Source organism: Furipterus horrens, unplaced genomic scaffold (assembly GCF_987537825.1).
Source record: "Furipterus horrens unplaced genomic scaffold, mFurHor1.1.pri manual_scaffold_4, whole genome shotgun sequence".
Lineage (NCBI taxonomy): Eukaryota > Metazoa > Chordata > Mammalia > Chiroptera > Furipteridae > Furipterus > Furipterus horrens.
The window spans coordinates 176061564-176081166 of NW_028327174.1; the positions used below are offsets into that span (position 1 = coordinate 176061564).

At 42.4% G+C, this 19603-nt stretch overlaps 1 pseudogene; it reads left to right on the top strand.

The window, feature by feature from the left end:
• The first annotated feature begins 231 nt into the window (after positions 1-231).
• LOC150013429 (ATP synthase F(0) complex subunit C2, mitochondrial pseudogene) lies at positions 232-821 on the top strand (annotated as a pseudogene).
• The last annotated feature ends 18782 nt before the right edge of the window (positions 822-19603 follow it).

Consider the following 19603-nt stretch of genomic DNA (forward strand, 5'->3'; position numbering starts at 1 on the left):
CTCCCCAAATTGACATAGGGGTTTAATGTAATGTCTATCAAAATCCCAACAAGAGATTTTGTTGACATAGACAAGATTACCCTAAAACTTATGTAAAGGCAGTGAATGGAATTAGAATCATTAAAAGAATTTTGAAAAAGAAAAAGTATACCTTAGTCATTCGGGGCTGCTGTAACAAAATACCATAGGTCCTGTCTTCTCTGCACTGGGAGCAGCTCTCCTGCCACAGCCCCTCATCCCCCAAAAATGTATACCTGCGCCAAATTTGTGTCCATCCCCACCTTGGTCAGGAGCTCCTCTCAGCTGCTGAGCTGGTCACTATCTGCAGTGGTGGTGAAACGAACAGAGACACTGACAGATGAGAGCCTCAGCAGCTTGGCAGCCCTGCATCCTCTGACCTCACCTATTTCTAGCCGCAGCTTCCAAACCAGCGCCATTTCAAGGGACATCGACACAGCAGCCAAGTTCATTGGGGCTGGGGCTGCCACAGTAGGAGTGGCAGGCTCTGGGGCTGGTATTGGGACTGTGTTTGGGAGCCTCATCATTGGTTATGCCAGGAACCCTTCTCTGAAGCAACAGCTCTTCTCCTATGCCATTCTGGGCTTTGCCCTGTCAGAGGCCATGGGGCTCTTTTGCCGGATGTTGGCTTTTCTCATCCTCTTCGCCATGTGAAGGAGCCGTCACCACCTCCCATAGTTCTTTCTCCCATGTCTTGTCTGCCCTGTATGTTCCTTTTCCGATGCCTCCCCAGGCAGCCTGGGGGAAGTGGTTGCTCAGGGTTTGACAGAGGAAAGACAAATAAATACTGTATTAATAATATGAAAAAAAAATACCATAGACTGAGTGGCTTATAAACAATAAAAATTTATTTCTCACAGGTCGTGAGGCTGGAAGTCTGAGGTCAGGGTGCTGGGTTCTGGTGAGAGCCCTCTTTGGGGTTGCAGACTGCTGACTTGTCTTTGTATCCTCACATGGTGGGAAGAGCACAAAAGAGCTCTCTCTGGGGTCCTTTGATAAGGTCACAAATATCATTCATGAAAGCTCTAGCTTCATAACCTAGTTACCTCCCACATCTCCTAACACCCTCACATTAGCGTGAGGATTTCAACATATGAATTTTGAGGGTACAAGAACATTTAGCCCATTGTAAAGTGAAAGGAATGATTTACTCAGTATTAAGATTCCTTATATACTGCAAGAATCAAGACTGTGGTATTGGTAGAGGAATAGACTGTACCAATGAAAAAGAATAGAGAGCCCCAAAATAATAATAAAAAAATCTTAACCTAAGTCTCATACATTATACAAAAATTAACTTAAAATGGATTATACGCTTAAATATAAAATGTAAAACTATAAAACTTGTAGGGAAAAAACATGGTGGAAAACCTTTGGGATGTAGAACTAAGCAGGCAAAAAGTTATCTTTGAGACCAAAAATATCTATAACAGTAAAAATTGCTAAATGAGATTTAAATAAAATTAAAAAGTTATTTGTGAAATATACTATTAAAAGAACGCAGATTGGGACAAAATATTTTCAAACCCCATATTTGACAAAATAATTATATCTAGAATATATAGATGCATTCCCAAAACTTAACAGTAAGAAAACAAACAATCCGACCAAAAAATGGACAAAAGATATAAAAAGATATACTCCACTGAAGAGGATATGCAAATGGCAAGTAAATACATGAAAAGATTCTCAGCATCATTAGCCATTAGGGAGATGGAAAGTAAAACCACAATGAGCTATCACTGCATACCTATCACAATGACTAAAAAAAAAAAAAAAAAAGGTGACAACACCAAATGCTGGCAAGGAGTCAGATAAACTGAATCACTCATACGTTGCTGGTGGTAATGTAAAATGTGCCGCCACTCTGGAAAACAATTTGACAGTTTCTTGTAAAACTAAACATGCAACAACCATACGACCAGCAACTGCACTCCTGGGCATTTATCCCAGAGAAATAGAGACTTCTGTTCACACTAAAATGTAATAGCAAAGAAGAAAAGAAAAGAAGAGAAAAGAAGAGAAGAGAAGAGAAGAGAAAAGAAAAGAAAAAAGAAAAGACAAGAGCCTGGAAAAAACCCAGATGTCTTTCAATGGGTAAATAGTTAAATAAACTATGGTACATCTATATCATGGAATACTACTTAGCAATAAAAAGAATGAGTTAACATCCTTGGAATTATGCTGAGTGAAAAAAAAGCCAATCCAAAGGTACATGCTGTATGATTCCATTATATAACATTCTTGAAAAAATTATAGTGATGGAGTACAGCTTAGTGTTTGCCAAGTGTTAAAGAGAGGGTTTAAGTGGGAGTGAAGTGGCTGTAGATATAAAAGCACAATATGAGAGATTCTTTTGGTGGTTTAAATACTCTGTATCCTGACTATATGAATATTGTTATCTTGATTGTGCTATTATACTTGTGTTTTTATAAGATATCAATAATGGGAGAAATTGGGTAAAAAGTACACAAGATCTCTATATTTCCTACAAGTGCATGTGAATCTAAATAATCTAAAAGTATTATGTTTTAATATAAAATATGTTAGGTTAATAAAATAAACCTTGTATAACTATAATACTATCAGACAAACACATTTCATGAAAAAAAAAACCTTCACTAGAAGTAAAAATAACTCACTTCATAAAGATAACTTTTCAATCACCAGGAAGATAATGATTCTAAACTTGAATGAACCTAACAACAGAGCTTTAAAATATAGAGAGCAAAGTTGGGAAAATTAAGAGATTTTAACAAATACATCATCACAGTGAACACAACTTTCTCAATAATAATACTAGATCAAGCAAACAAAAATATCAGTAAATACAGGAATTACTTAAACAGCTCCATTAATAAGCCTAAGGTCACTTATGGAAATACGGCACCCAGCAAAGAAAACACATTTTTTGTTAGCACACATGAAACATTTATAAGTACTGACCAGATGCTAATCCATAAAACAAGTTTCAAAGGATTGGTGTCAGTCCATGAACTCTGACCACAGTGTATTTAAGTTAGAAATCATTAATAACCAAAAGAAATAACTAGAGAACCTTATGGGTTGAGAAAATTTAAAACAATTCTAAACATTCTGAAGAAGAAGTCCTAATGGAAATTATAAGATATTTAAGATCAAACCATAACTAAAATATGCATATCAGGTTCTGAGGAATAGGGCAAGTGTAATAATCAAAGGGTAAAGTACAGACATAATATTTACCTTAAAAAGAAGTGCCCAAGCCCTGGCTGGTGTGGTTCAGTGGATTGAGCACTGGCCTGTGAACCAAAGAGTCACAGGTTTGATTCCCAGTCAGGGCACATGACTGGGTTGTAAACCAGGTCCCCAGTTGGGGGAGCGTGAGAAGCAACCATACATTGATGTTTCTCTCCCTCTCTTTCTCTCTCCCTCTCTCTCAAAATAAATAAATAAAATATTTTTTTAAAAGTGTTCAAAATTAATTAGATAGGCTTTCTAACATTAGAAATTATAGCAATAATAAATCCAAAGAAAGAAAATAAAAGTAGAAAAAAGTTAATAAAATATAAAAATATACATTATAGAGATATCAACAAAGGTAAAATGCCTATTTTCAAAAAGTTTAATGAAATAGGCAAACTTCTGATGAGATTAATAAAAAGTGAGCGGCTCAAAATACAATTAATTGTGAAAAAGGGGATATAAACACAGATGCAGTGCATCTTGCACATGTACACCAGAAGGTGTGTACAAGGAAATTCACAGCACTATGTTCATTATAGTAAATATCTGAAAAACCCACAAATGTCCATCAACATCAGAATGCTTAAGTAAACTGTGGTATTTTCATATAATGCAATACTATAAGGTTGGTGCAAAAATAATGTCTGATTTTGAGATCTATTTTAAAAATGAAAAAGCCCATGATTATGAAAATATTTATTTGTTAACATAACCTTCTTTCCTTTCTAGAACCTCATTCCATCTATCAACTAGCTTATAAATGCCACGCTTGTAAAATTCTTTAGGTTTTGAAGCAAAATATGAATCCAACTCATTTTCAACCTCTTCTCTTTATGTCAACCTAAGACCATCAAAATGGTCCTGTAGTCCCCGAAACAAGTGATAATCAGAAGGAGCAAGGTCAGGAGAACATGGAGGATGAAGCAATATTTCCCAACCAAGCTCTTTCAAGAAAATTTTGGTGAGTCAAGCTGTGTGAGGACGAGCATTATCATGATGGAAGATGACACCCTTTCTGTTGACTAAGGAGGGTCACTTTTGGTTCAAAGCTGCTTTCATATGACGAAGTTGTTCACAGTAAAGATTAGCAGTAGTTGTTTGATTGTCGTCTAACAGTTTGTAATGGACAATTCCCTCCATATCCCACCATACACTCAACATGATCTTCTTTGGATGAAGTCCTCCTCTTGGTTGTTGAACTCTTCTTCCTCCTCAACTGATCCACGATCGGCGGCATTTAACGTTATGGTAAAGGATCCACTTCTCAGCACCTGTGACAAGCCTACCTAAAAATGGTGCCTGAAGGTGTCGCAAAAGCAATGATTCACAACAAGCAACACGCTGTTACAGATGCTCTGGAGACAGTTTGTGTGGAACCCATTTTCCAACTACTGAAACCTTTCCCATCCTTTTCAGTTGGTGTAGCACGGTTGTACGGGCTACGTTCAGTTGTTCTGCAAGTTCACTGGAGGTAATGGTGGGGTTTGCTGTGACAACAGCTTCCAACACTTCGGGATCAAGTTTTTTGGAGGACCCTCTTTTGGCTCGTTTTTCAAACTGAAATCCCCACTTCGGAAATGGGAAAACCACCTCCTGCAACTTCTTTCAGTCACTGCATCATCCCCATAAGTGTTCTGAATAGACTTTACTGCTGTGCTTGCATTGGCACCTTTATGAAACCCATAGAGTAAAACATTCCTAATGTGGTCTTTAGATGGGATAAATGTGGGTGCAAATATTGTGGACGATTATGAACAATACTTTGATAATCTGAAAAAATAAGGTATAAATTCATCACTGTGACATCAAAAAATTATAAGAAGAGGCACAAATTTAATAAATACTATCTAAAACTCTTTTTTTAGGTCGGACATTACTTTTGCACCGAAAAGTGGAAGTGATAGTGAATGAGCTACAGCTACAAACATCAAAAGGATACATCTTAGAAACAAAATATTGAACAGAAAAGAGAAGAGTCACAGATGAATACATTCCTTATGATTCTATTCATAAAAAGTTTTATATGGATCAAACCATTCTTGTTTAGGGATTTATACATATAGGAGTGATATTAGAAATAGTTGCTGGAAGCCCTGGCTGGTGCGGCTCAGTGTTTTGAGTGCCAGCCTGTGAACCAAACGGTTGCTGGTTTGATTCCTAGTCAAGGCACATGCCTGTTTTGCAGGCCAGGTCCCTGGTTGGGGCTGTGTGAGAGGCAACCAACTGATGTTTCTCTTTCACATTGACATTTCTCTGCCTCTCTTTCTCCCTTCCTTCCTTTCTCTCTGAAAATAAATAAATAAACATTAAAAGAAAGAAAGAAAGAAGAAAGAAAGAAAAGAAAGGAAGGAAGGAAGGAAGGAAGGAAGAAAGAAAGAAAAAGAAAGAAAGAAAGAAAGAAAGAAAGAAAGAAAGAAAGAAAGAAAGAAAGAAAGAAAGAAAAAGAAAGAAGGGAAGAAATAGTTGCTGTCTACTCAGCACAGGCACCAACCAATCAGAGTGGATACCCAGCCAACCAAATAGACACTAGCTGTAAACAATGGGAAATGTTGTAGCTGAGCCACTGGCTGTGTCAGTCCTCCACACCATCATGGTATAAGAATTACACATGAATGATCAGCACAAAATTCTTGTTAGTGGTTGTCTTGGGCTGGGAGATATGAGGAAACAGTAGGGGAGAGGAATAGAAAGGGACCTATGATCACATTCTGATCTCTTAAGCTGGCTAGTGAGTTCAAGGATGTTCATTTGATCACGATGATGATGATAATGTATACTGTATCAATTCCCTCTTTCATATGGATTATACATTTCACCAAAAACTTGTTTTTTAAAGACCACTGAACTTGAATTCAGAAGCCATACGTGCCATGTCTATAATAAATTTACTGATGCTCAGTGAGGTTGTGACTTAACCACAAATGGTAACAGCCTCAAACTAGCCTCTGACTTCCACTCCAGTCCTCGTTCCTCTACACCCAGTTCCATGTCGAGCTTCCTTGAAGCTCCATTCTCTTGGGCATGAATGGTTTGTCAAATGTTACAAGTGAAGGTTGTTGAATCCAGGGCTGCCAGTGTGTGCGACTCCAGGGTCACTGTGCACACCCTGTCACTTGGAGAACTTCTGAAAAAAGAAATTTCCCACTGGATTCAGGACAAAAATATGGTCTATGCCAACAAAATCATTATACAGGAGTTTAAAAAGTTAAAACTTCTAAATCTGAACCATCCTCCAACATCTAGTCCATCTCTTAAGAATAACCATTGTCATGGCCCAAATTTTACTCTTTACAAAACATCTCCATACCCATTATCCCAGTCCCACTCAGCCAATGCTCATTCTGTCAGAATCCACAGCTGGGGTTGGAGTGATCTCTTTCAGCTTTGGCAAGTTGCACAGTGATGTTCCCTGGGTGCCTCCCTCTCCTTGTATGTCCCATAGGGCAGTGCAACCTGTAGCCCACTCACATCCAACCACCCTTCTCCAAGGCCCTTACAGAATCCACCCCCCCCCAGGAGAAATGGATCTTTGTTACCCCATAATAACAGCACTACCTTGGCTGCTTGGCTCTGTAAGCCTGGAGACCCTAGCGGATTCATTTCTTTATTCTTCCGTTTTTAGGAATCAATAACCAGAGTTTTTAAACCTCAGCACTATTGAGATTTGGGGGCAGGTAATATTTTGTTATAGGGGACTGCCCTATGCATTGTAGAGCATTTGTCAATATCTCTGGCCTCTACCCACTAGATGCCATTACCTTCCTCCTCTTTCCCTCCACCCTGTTGTGACAACCAAAAATGTTTCCAGACATTGCCAAATGTCCACTAAGTGTTAAAATCATCTGTCAGTAAGGAGCACAGCCGTAGGCTATGAGCGCCTTGCGGACAGGGCAGTGCCTTATACACTTTGCATCCCTATTGTCTAACATTGTTCTGGCACATAGGAGTTTACCAGTGTAGAAATTTCAACTTATTAAGCACCTACTATGTACCAGATAGAGTCTGGTATAAATCACTGCTGACTGCCCTTCAGACATTCACAGGCCACCTTCTTGGATTTGCAATATCTGCATGCAAGCTATTAACTTGATAATGTCTTTACATGGACTCATTTGATCTCAAACCAGCCACCCAACATGGCACCTACAGTACCTGATACAGAGAGGGTGCTTAGTAAATATCTGTGGACAATAAATGAATTTCCCTTTCTATCTCTGAATATCAGCTTCATGGGAAAAAACTGATTCCTTGATTAGTCAATTATGGACTTCTCACTTCTGTAACAAAATAAATCACTGAATTTTGAAATTTTGACACAATGGGATTTTCTTTCCCATTCATAAATAGTCCATTTAGGATGTTCCTGAGTGCTCTGTGCGGCATTTCAGGGACCCCAGGCCCTTGCCGTCTCAAGGCTCCGCCATGCCTTCGGTTTCCATTTACAGTAAGTAGAGACAGCAAAAGGGGAGAGAGAGCATGGAGAAAGCACCCCTCTTCTTCACGGCTAAGTCCAGAAGTGATACCCATTGCTTACACTTGCTTTCCATTGGTGAGAACCACTCCCAAGGATTCAGCTCAGTGCAAAGGGTCCTGGGAAATGGAGTCACTGGCTAGCCAGCCACTTCCCAGTGATGACTCAACACTGTGGATCCAGGTGCACACATCTTGGTAGACACCTAGCTGGCCCTGCCTCAGGTCATGTAAGATACTGTCAGTTCACATCTCAGATGTCTGCTTTCACCCCATGGTACTCTGTCATCTGGGCTAGCTAACCACGCCTCTGATGTAGCCAAAAAGGAGCAGAGTGGGGAAACTCTTGTCTACAATGGGTTCTTGAATTAATATACCCACCCCATCCTTCCCACCCTTTGCCATTAGACAAATGGTGAAACCAAGAGCGGAGCGAGGACATACGCAGGATTACCAACCAAGTCAGGAGCAGTACAGACTCAGAGCTGCCCGCACTAGGCTGGCAGAAGTGGGCCCATCCACCCACCTTCCATGGAAGCAGCCCAGAAAATGAGTGCTGATGCCAACACCCTGCTCCTGACACCTTTGCTTGGATCTAAGCCTTTTCAAAAGGAGCATTTCAAATAGGAGCCATCAACACTTGCAGAGGGTGGGTCTTAATCCATAGAGGATCATTAACTTTACCCAAGTGATGGGACATCCATCAGCACTTCCCATTCTTCCAACAATTATCTATCTGCTAATTATCTGGGATTAAGAATTGACACGGAGCGACATGGTCTTTAACCACATATTTGCACGGCTTATTCATGTCAGTGGGGATGCTCGGTCTCACCCAGTCAAATTGGACACACCCACAATGCTGCACAACACATTTATTTACATCTCCTTGGCTGTCAGCAGCCAATAAAGGACTGCGGGATGTGTTTATTTCCAAAGGGACTCGGATCTTGGCAAAGCTTTCTTACAGGCACATTGGGCGTCTTGGCTTTCTGGCAGTACTGACCTCTGCTTAACTCAGAGCATGCACTCAATCATTTGTCAAACATTCATTAGCTCAAGCATAGTAGCAGGCACGCACTGTCTCTAGGAGGTTTTACATAGATGAATGAGACACTGTTCCTACAGCTTCAGAGGTTTATCTCCAGTTAAGGAAACACATGCAAGCAGAGAGAGCTAAGACCCATGAGAGAGGGAAAATCAGCATGTCATGAAATTACAACAGCAGGAGAGATCTTCTTGGTCTGAGAAATCAGGGAAGGCTTCACAGAGGAAGTGGCATTTTCAGCATAGAGCCAGATAGAGAAAGGAATTCCAGGTTGAAGGAACTGCCAAAGCAAGGGCTGTGTGAGGTATGAGAGGAGATGTGTGAGGAGAATGGGGAGCCATCTAGTGTGGATGGCACACATGCCACAGGTGGGAAGCAGGTGGCCTGGTGGACTGGGTTGCATCATGTAGAACACTGAATGCTCTGCTAGGTTTAGAAATGTTTCCTCTGGGTACAAGGAACATAAAAAGAATTTTTTTTGGTGTGTATGTGTGGGTAGGCATGTTTCTGTAAATTTTCTATTGAAGTATAACATACATAAAATACAAACATTTTCACAAGCTGACCACATCTATGTAAACTGCAGCCCAATAAAGATACAAATCACTACCTATACCCCAGGAATCTCTTTTTCCCCCTTTCAGGAACTCCCCAATCACAAGAGAAACCACTATCCTGACTTTAACACCATAAATTAGTTTTTCCTGTTTTTGATATTTGGCTTATTTTACTGAACATAATGTTTTAAAACTCATCCATGTTGCTATACATAAATTTAGTTTGTTCTTTATTATTGCTAATATCCCACTTCATGAATGTATCACAATGATTAAGGAGCATGTGTAGTTTCCAGCTGGGGGCTGTCAACCTTCTTGCTCACACCCTTTGGTGTTTTATGGATGCACATCTGTTGGGTACATATCTAGGAGTGAAATTGCTGGGTAAGAAGGTACACACATATCTACTTGATAGACACTGCTAGTTTTCCAAAGCTTTCTGTCCATTTACACACTTGCCAGGAATGCACAGGAGTTCTGGTTGCTCTGTATCCTCGTCAACACTTGGAATTGGCAGTCTTTTTATGTTTTATGCTTATTTGTTTGGAGAGGGTGCACGATCCCACCTAGGTTGAAGAGTAGTCACTCTGGCAGCAGCATAGAGTGTGGGGGTTAGGAAAGGGAGCTCCCACAAAGGGAAGCCAGGCAGTAAGGCCCAGGAGGGGGGTAATAAAATCAGTGGCAATACAATTGGAATAAAAAAGGCTGATTTTTTTTAAAGGCACCATCTATGCTGTACATCTGAAACTAATATAAAAACATGTTGAATGCAACTGGTAATTGAAAAGTAAACTTAAAAAAATAAAACCCAGGGGTTGGGGGGAAGGCACTGCAGAGGTGGAATACACAGGACAAGGATACAAAGTAGAAGCAGACTTAAGGTGGAGATGGAGCATGGTTTCTGTATGGGTGGCTGGCTGGGGATGGGGTGTCATGTTTGAAGGCAGGAGAAAACATCCTAGCTTAGTACACACTGTGTTTGAGATGTAGGGTGACAAGACATAGATATCCAATAAACTGTTAGTTATATGGGTCTGTTGCTAAGGGATGAGGTCAAGGCGGAAGCACAGTTAAGATTTATCATCACAGAGGTAGGGGTTAAAGCCAGGGGTGTGGTTGAGATTTCCCAAGGGGGTTGTGTGGAATGAAAGGGGGGAGAGCTGAAGACCAGCCACCTACCTTTAGGGGATGAGAGGAGGAAGAATGAGAGCCAACATCGCTTCCCTCTGAAATGCTGGCAGGGGCAGTGAAGCGTGAGTCAGGCCCCTTAAGTCCCAGGAGCAGCCTGGGGGACATCTCACCCGCCACAGTTTTCTCCTGAATGAACTTGCATCACCAGACTCAAAGCTGCATTGCGAAATCTGCATCAGATTGTGTATCTCTGGTGGCGTCCTAGGGACTATGGGCACCAAAGACTCATAGCATCTTGGGCCTGGGAGTCCTCCTCCCCGCCTCCACAACATCTCTGCCAACTAGTTATCCAGCGCCCGAGGCAGGGAACTCATAACTTCCCACGGCAGCCCATTCCGCCCTTGCGCCAGCGAGGATGTAAGGAAACCTTTTCTTACACATGCAGTCTTGCGATGCTGGAAGCCGAAGGAAAAGATAAAACTGCGCTCCAATGGTAATGACCCTGGGTGGAGTAAGACGCAAGGACTCTGCCTTCTGGAGAATGTTTCTGCTAGTGCACCTACCAGCATCTTCCTGTTGGGGCTGGGGTCATGGCGTTTTACTCCCCACAGAAAACTGCAGTGATTTCACTCCCATTCGCACACCGGATGGGAATGTGGTCATCTGCTGCAGGCGCTCCTCCAGCGTCGTCAGGCAGTGAGTACTGTCCTGGATCGCCGCCAGCCTCTCAGGACTGAAGCAGTGTGTGCTGCAGCACAGATCCGCCAGGCTGGATACGTGGGAAGAACGAGTGGCTGCTAGCTGAGAGCGAGACCCCTGCAAGGTGGGCACAATGCCATTCTGCTCAACTTTTTTTTTTTCCTAAATATTTACTTGCATCCGGCCCTGTGTGGGTCTCTGGAGAAGAAGAAGGAAGACAGAATGATTATGAAATGGCTCCCACCGTTGGGGATATTGGTAGAAGAAATAGGCATGCAAGAAGGAAAAGTAGCTGAAACATTTTTTCCTCTCTGTTTTTATGTCTCCAAAAATACCCACCTAAGCAGCCTCTGCATGATCTGAAATATGAAGATACAGTTTCTGAAAAGACATCAAGGAAAAACTGCCCTTGAGCCTCAGTGGAGTCTTACCCACGGCTGTTAACAATCGACATAGCATGAAACACCAAAGTGTCCATCCTGGGATACCTGTTTGCCAACTGAAAAGACAGGCCTCAGACTGAGAATTCTTAGGAATTTTCCAGAATCTGCAGACTTTGGAAGTGGATAGCTTCTATCCAAGATGACAGAACAAGATCAACTTTCTGATTCTACGGCATCTTTTTCTTTCCCTTTGCTTTACCTTGCTTACTATTGTAAATTGACACCCTCTCTTTTCTTAATATGATTCTCATTACCTTCATCCTGGTACTTCTGACACCCTATCATCATAAGGATTGCCCGACCCACAAACATGGACCATCCCACTGAGCATAGCATATGACCAGAGACTCAACTCCCAGTGAATGAGGTACGGGAGTAAACCCACGGTCATGGGACACACTGCTGGATATCACAGATTGTACCCAGAGGCAGCTAGCTTCATAGAATGCTGTGATGCCCTTCTAAGGCACATTGATGCACCATCTCTGAGGCAACATCCTGAAAGGACAGACTGCCACCCTTCATGATTCAGTGTATTTATTAAATCAGAGGCCCCTGTATGGTGACAAGCCCCCAGTGGGAAGGGTGGATGGCCTGGGAACCAAGGGGCGGAAACAGCACAAATGGAGCCAGCTCTTCCAGGATCTCCCCTCTCTGTGCAGTGAGTCCCTGGGGCTACCGTCCTGGTTTCTAGTGGTTGATTCCCTCCTAGTCTCTCACTTTGTCTTGTTCATTAGATTCCCTAATAGGGCCAGTCCACAGTCAGACTAAAGAATCTCCACACAGTCCCAGCCGCAGCCCTTGCCCCATCCCAAGGTACAGCCCACTCTTATCTCAAACTCTGCCCCAGTCTCAGCCCCTGCCTCAGGCCCATCTGTAATTTCCCAGATTAGGACCTGTGGCATGTCCTTCCCTAGACCCCATCCCAAGGGAAATTCAATCCCTGGATTGGCACTTACGGAAGAAGCTGGAACATGTATGCTGTTTGCCCTCTTTTGGTCCAAAAATCTCAGGACATCTTTAATCCTTTAGCTGCCAACATACCTCAGTGTAGCACTGCCTTCTGGCCCCAAGTACCCAGGTGCAGACTTGCTGGAGAACCTCCTATTAACAATGAGATCTGGTAGCAACTGGAGCACCACCTGCGAAAAAACTTCATCCTGGGCTAACTAGCAGGGGCTTCTCAACCAAAGGGCAAACATAGACCTGCACAGCCCCCTCTGGTAAGGGTCCAAGCAGCAAGGAAGAACTGAGGCCAGATGACACTAAGGCATCCAGGAAGTTCCCACATGAGGGGCCTGCCTGGCACAGTGCCAGCAAGAGAATATCCTGCCCAGTCTAGCGCATAGCCTGAGGAAGAGCCCCCAAATAATCTAGGTATTTAGAAAGCTACCCTATGAGACATTTAGGGCCTGACTGTGAGGAGAAAGTGACTTTATATTGAGCATGTCACTCAAGAAATGACTTATCGAGGGATTCAAGGGAGAGCCTAGAACAGAAGCAACCAGAAAACACCCTAAAGATTTATTTGGACAAGACGTTGGGTAGATGTCTCCAGCAGGAGCTCTGTAGATCTGTAGAGGATACACGGTCCCTTCCTGTGAAGGCCTATAGCTACTTGGAAACAGGAAATTCTGCACTTCAATAAATCAGGAACACTGCCTGAATACCTCTCGGAAGCTTTCATCTCCCAACCAGGCATTAAATGGGCACTACAAGCCCAGAGTACAGGGTTTGGGGTACAGTAAAGGTAGAGCTTACCTCTCAAGGTCCTCAAATCCATAAAACTGTTAAGCTGATAGAGGCCCAGCCACAGTCCCTTCCCCAGTCCACTTTTCTCTCAGCCACTTATGTTTCAGCAATGGCTAAGCCAATGTTGCTTTGAAAGAAACTCCTAGGCTGGTCAGAAGACAAGCTGATCACAAATTCAGTCCTCATCCTGTGTAGTCCTTTTCCTGCCTCCTTCGCTTTGAGCAAGGATGGCCAGAGGGCCCTTAGTCCGAAGAGGAGATCAGACAAACCTTTTAGCTCCTCACACCCATCCTCATAAAGTGTGGTAAAGGGGGACTGTATGGTGGGGAGGGGTGGAGGGGGCAGGAAAGAGAGGCAGTCCAGAGTCACTCCAAATCACACAATGACTCAAGGGCTAAGTGTGGAGCTGTGTTCCAACACACTCCAGTCATGCAGGAGAAGTGCACCAGAGGCAGAGAACAGAGAAGAGAGAGTGTCTGGAGTGGATCACAACAGAGGGGAGCATCTTCTTGGAGTTTCTACTTCAGGTATAGGATGTTGGAGATTAATTTAGGAATTCCTTCAAGGGCCAAAGAGCCCAAGAAGATTGTCACTCCTAAGCCACAATCAGAAGATGTCCTGAGAGCCATTGAGCTGGGAGATGCGCAAAAACTGGATGGCCGAGTAGTCTCAAGGGGCTCCAGTGACCAAGGAATGCCCTCCAACACAACAGTGTCGGTTGTTCAAGATCTGGAATGGCCAAGCTCTGAAGAATGGCTTGCTGCTGAGTTGAGGCTTGCGTTGGAGGTAGAGCTGAAGAGCCAGCCCCAGGGTTTTCCCATTGAAGTGCCCCTTGCCTCAGACAGCCTGCCTCCTCCATATTCTTGAATCTCTAAGTTTGAAGAGTTGCTATTTTTAATGATGCCACATTGTCCATTCACAAACATTGTAGATCGCTTCATGTATTTAGATATTCGATTTCCCTCAGTAATATAATTTTCTGTGTACAGATACTACACACATTTTGGTAAATTTTATCCAAGTATTTAATATTTTATGTTCAATTGTTCATTGATAATATAGAGACAAATTTCTGACCTATTCTGTGGCTTTGCTAAACCAATTCTAGTGGCTTTTTTGGTGATTCTTTAGGATTTTCTAAAGAATCGCTTGTAGCTGTAAACAGGATAATTATAGTTCTCTCTTTCCAGTCTGGATGCCTTTAATTTCTTTTTCTTGCCTTGCTGTATTAGCTAGTCATTCCAGTACAATATTAAAGAGAAGTGGTATGGACATCATTGTCTTTATCTTAAGGTAGAAAGCATTCAGTTGTTCGCCACTAAGTATGAATTTGGCTGAAGATTTTTTTTGTAGATGCCCTTTATCAGATAGAGGAAATTCCCTTCTATTCCTAGTTTTCTGAGATTTTTCACCACAAATGGATATTTGGTCAATGCTTTTTCTACATCTACTGAGACGACTGTATGGTTCTTTTTTAGTGTAAAAATAGGGCAAATTGAATCTACTGATTTATTTAATGTGAAACCAACCCCACATTCCTGGCATAAATCCTACTTGGTCATGATGTGTTATCCTTTAATATATTGTTGGGTTAAATTTCCTAAAATTTTGTTTAGAGTTTTTGCAACTATACTCATGAGAGATAGTGATCTGTAGTTTCTTTCTTGTACTATTTTTGTCTGGTTTGGTATCAAAGTAATATGGGGCACATAGAATGATTTGGAAAATATTCCCTCCTTTTCAATATTTTGAAGAGTTTGTTTAGATTTTTTCCTTCCTTAAATGTTTGATAGAATTCACTGGTGAAGCAGTCTGCTCATCTGTACCATGGAAATCATAACAGTATCTTACCTCATGATGAAATAACCCATGTAAACCTCTTAGCTTTATACCTGACCCCCAGTGCTTGATAAATGTTGGTTATTACTTATTATTACTCTTTCATGGCTTTCATTACAAAAATCCATCTTGCCCTAAAGACCCTTTCATCATTTAAGAATTTTTTTATGTCAAACCTTTTGTTAGATAAACTCCAGCTTTCCACTTCTCAACAGCATGGTAGCTAAATGTATAAGCTGGCTTTTGCTTTATAACAAACCACCCAAAATTAGTGGCTTAACATAACATACATTTTTGTTTTCCCTCGTGATTCTATGTGTTGACTAGGCAGTTTTTCCAGTCTCAGCAGACTCAGATAGAGCTGGATGATGTGGGATGGCCTTACTTGTATGTCTGGTGACTGGTTCAATGTCAGCTAACACTCAGCCATGTGTCTATAATCACCCAGCAGGCTAACCCAGGCTAGTTCATGGGGTAGTAGGATTCCCAGAAGGAAAAGAGGGCAAACTCTGGTGACCAAGCTCCTTTCCACTATGACCCAGTGGCCATTTTGTGCAGAGCTTCATTAACCAATCCATTTCATGTTCACTGTTTTCCCCTTGCTTTGTCATTTGCAAGCACTCCTTATTCATGTAGTCCCCTCTTCAGGGGAAAGGCTAAGGGAGTAAACCCCGACAGAAAATCCGGAGCCGGAGTCCCTAAGGCGGTTTGACGTTGTAGTCAACACCGGCAACTCCTGCGGCGCACCTGAAGCCAAGCTGTATTGACTCCGTCTTTCCCTTGGACCCTTCAGCTGCGAAGAGAGGGGGGGGTCTGCTGCATGGGCAACAGCAGACCCTCCATATCACCCTGCCCAGGCTCTGTAGCTTCAGCTTCACTGGAGAGGACACTCCAGCGTCATCGCAAGATGTCGATTCAACACGGGAGGAGACAGATACCGTGTCACTCCCGAGTCGGACTGCACAGCCATTCTCGGCAGTGCAGATAGACTCTTAAGAAGCTACACCATCGTCTCTCGAGACGGACAGCTGCCAACGACTATAACAGAAGATATCTTTGAACGTGACCTTTTCTCTTGGACAAGAATTAAGGAAGAAAAATCTCCAGCTCTGATATGAAGGGGTCCCTGCCTCGAAGTCCCTGAGGTGCCCTGGATAACCTGCCTAACCCCTCTGTGGTCATGGCCCTGCCAACTCTCTTAGACCTTGACTCCTCCCCCAACCCAACCCAGACAAAGCCTGAGTCTCCAAATCTATTGGCAGCTCTACTCCACCCCCACACACAAGCTCTGCTCTGCCACCTGCCAACAGGCCAGCCTGTCCTTCCTCCTAGTCTGCCCCACCTCCCCCTCAGCATAACTTCCTTACAATGGGCACAGCTGATCTCCAGCTCCAAGCCTCTTCTCTCCTGCTGCCTGAGCTCAGAGTTCCCATTCTGACACTGGGTAAAGGCCAGCGCTGGGGCTGCTGGGAAAGTGATCCCCACCGGTCACATGGCCCCTGAGTTCACTAAATGCATGCAGACAGAGAACCAGTGGGTGGAGCTGATGAGTGAGTGGATCCTGCAAGCAGAGACCCATCCCTTCGTCCACATTGGACGAAATGCACAGATTTGGCAAGTACTGGGCTAAGGTGCTCAGCCCTCTGCCAGCAACACTATCCACATGGGCGCCTGTCTTCTGCCCAGAGGCAGGATACTTGATCCAAAACTTTGTCTCTGGAAGAACACAAAACATCAGTGCACCCTCGGGAACAAACAGCCCAGGCCCAGCCGTTTAACTGCCCCAAACTGGCTGAGTTCCACAGCTAATGTGTGACCTGGATGGTTTCTGGTTTTAGGTTCCACACATGATGCTCCGGGAAAAAATAAAACTGTCTCTAACTACATTTACAAAAAAAAAAAAAAAAAAAAAAAGAGGGGGCAGAGAGAGGGAAGGAGGATAGTTATCTATTTAGATAAATAAATCTAATTTATTTATTAGAACATTTTATTCTCATGTTCCATGTATAAGAATGTGTGCTCATAATTAGAAAAATATCCCTAATATACTGAAGAGAATAAAATAAAAAGTTGTCTTCCCCAATGAACCTCCAAAGACCATCTCCCAGAGGCAACCACTGTTAGTATATTTTTACTCTTTCAGAAATTTTCTGTGTAACATGGATTTATATAACCTTGTTTTACATATATGAATCAGATATTATAATACATACTTACTATTTATGTTGTATTTATATGTTTTCTCATATAGATACATGACTAAATCATTTCAAAATATAGTCCCTGACTTAGAAGCACATGATAACCCCAAATTTAATTTGTAAATTACCTTTCTGGAAGGAACTCAAAACACCTTTTCAGAGAAATAATATTCTAAACCAGGGTCAACAAACTTTTTCTGTAAAGGACCAGATAGTAAAACATTTTCAGTTTTGTGGACCACAGTGTCCTCTGGGATTTTTTATTTGTATTTGTTTACAATACGTTTTAAACGTCAAGACCAACCTTAGCTCTTAGGCTCTACAAGTGCAAGCTGTGAGCCTAACTTGGCCTTTAGGTTATAGTTTGCTGACCCTTGTTTTAATTAGTGGTTAGGACCCCAGCTTAGGTCTCAGATGCAAAATTAACCCATACTATGTTGTTACGATACCAAATTAAATAATATATTTAAAATTGCTTTGTAACCCATAATATCTATATAGGTATGAGGAATCATTACAGTTCTTCAGTGTTTAGCATGTGGGTAATTTTTTAAAATAAAAATTGTTAATGCTGAATAAATACGTATCCTATAGTTTGAATTGCATAAAGAATTAGTGAAGACTCTGAATAGAATTCTCAAGTAATTTACAAGGCAGAAGAGGTAGATAACACTATATTGATCTGATCCTACATACACTCAAATCTGGTTTGTGTGGTGTGAATTCACAGGCCAAGTGGCCCCCTGCATCAAAAAGCAGAGTATATCAATGAATTTTTGCCCCCTGTGGGCACTGAGAAAGCTTTTCTTATGTTTGTTATGCAGCCATAAGCACTGACCCAAACCTTGAATCCTCTGTGGTTTGCACCTGCTGGCACCTACCAAGGAGAGCAGGGTCAGAGCGGAATAGAGAGGATGCTAAGAGTCATTTCTAACTATCTAGATTAGGAATAATGACAAAACATTCCCTATCACTAGTCATTGAGCTTTAACTTGTCTCTTTTCTGTCACAGAGGTTGAACTTACCTTAATATATTCTTCACACCATGACTACAATTTTATTTTCTTACAAAAGAAATGCAGTTTCCTGAAGTATCCGGGTAGAGCTCAGGAAAGAAGGTAGAAGGGAAAGGAAGCTAAAGAGGACCATGTGCGAGAAAGGGACTGAGCGGTAACTGCGTCCACCAACAGTGAAAGTGGTTCATGGCACACGTGCAGCCCCACGAGGGAAAGCCAGGTGGGAAGAAGTGGCCTTGGGCATGTGGCATAATGTCAACTGGGTCCTTAAGGTGGGGGCACTTTGTGACAGCTCCCTTAACAAAACATTCCATGACTTGCTAATGGAGTCCTTTTAAAAATCCATGTATACATTTCTGTATACAAAAAAGAAAACAGAGGCATCTATATGTTGGATTTAGGGAGCCCTTGATTCTCCTGAGTCTGCTTGTCCCACCAGCTTAGCTGGAGCAGAGTGGCAGAGGAAGGATGTTAATGATTATAGGCCCAGTAAAAACTGTACTTAAGTTCAGAGACTATTAAAGAGTTTAGAAAGTATTCTCCCAAACATTATCCTTGTAGCAACAAGGTCAGGGAGTTGGAGATGGATGGAGTGACTTGCCCAAGGTCACACAGCTAGCACAGGGCAGAGTAGAAAACAGCACCAGGAGTTTCTGAGGCAAAACTCAAGTGTTCTCCACATCTCCCACCCTGCTTCCCAGGAGGTTCCACACAGGCCTGGTGGGAATAGGCATTTCTGCCTTTATTCCTCTCTCTGTTCTTCAGTTAGTGGTCAGATTCCCGTGAGCATCAATCACTCTAAGTAAGGTGTCCTGTGCTTAGTAAAGCTATGGAATGCTGAGCATCTACATCCACACTGGCAGAGGCAGTAGAGTCTAGGTGGGAAGGGAGCCAGCTCTGGGGCCAGACTGGGTGGGTCGAAATCCTCAATGTGAGTTGACCAGCTGTGTGAGCTTGAGCATGTGACCTAACCTCGGATCAATGTATGAAAAGCACGTAGCCCAGTGTCAAGGACATGATACAAGTTTGGTAACTGACACCGATTTCATTATTATTGAGTCCTCATTTGCCTTCTTTGGGACCATTATTATAAAAAGAAAACTATGAACAAGAGGTAAATTCATGTCTTTGGCTTCATTTTCTTCTCTTCAAAGAAAAGAATCACAAACACATACACAGAATGAATGCCTTGCACATACATGCT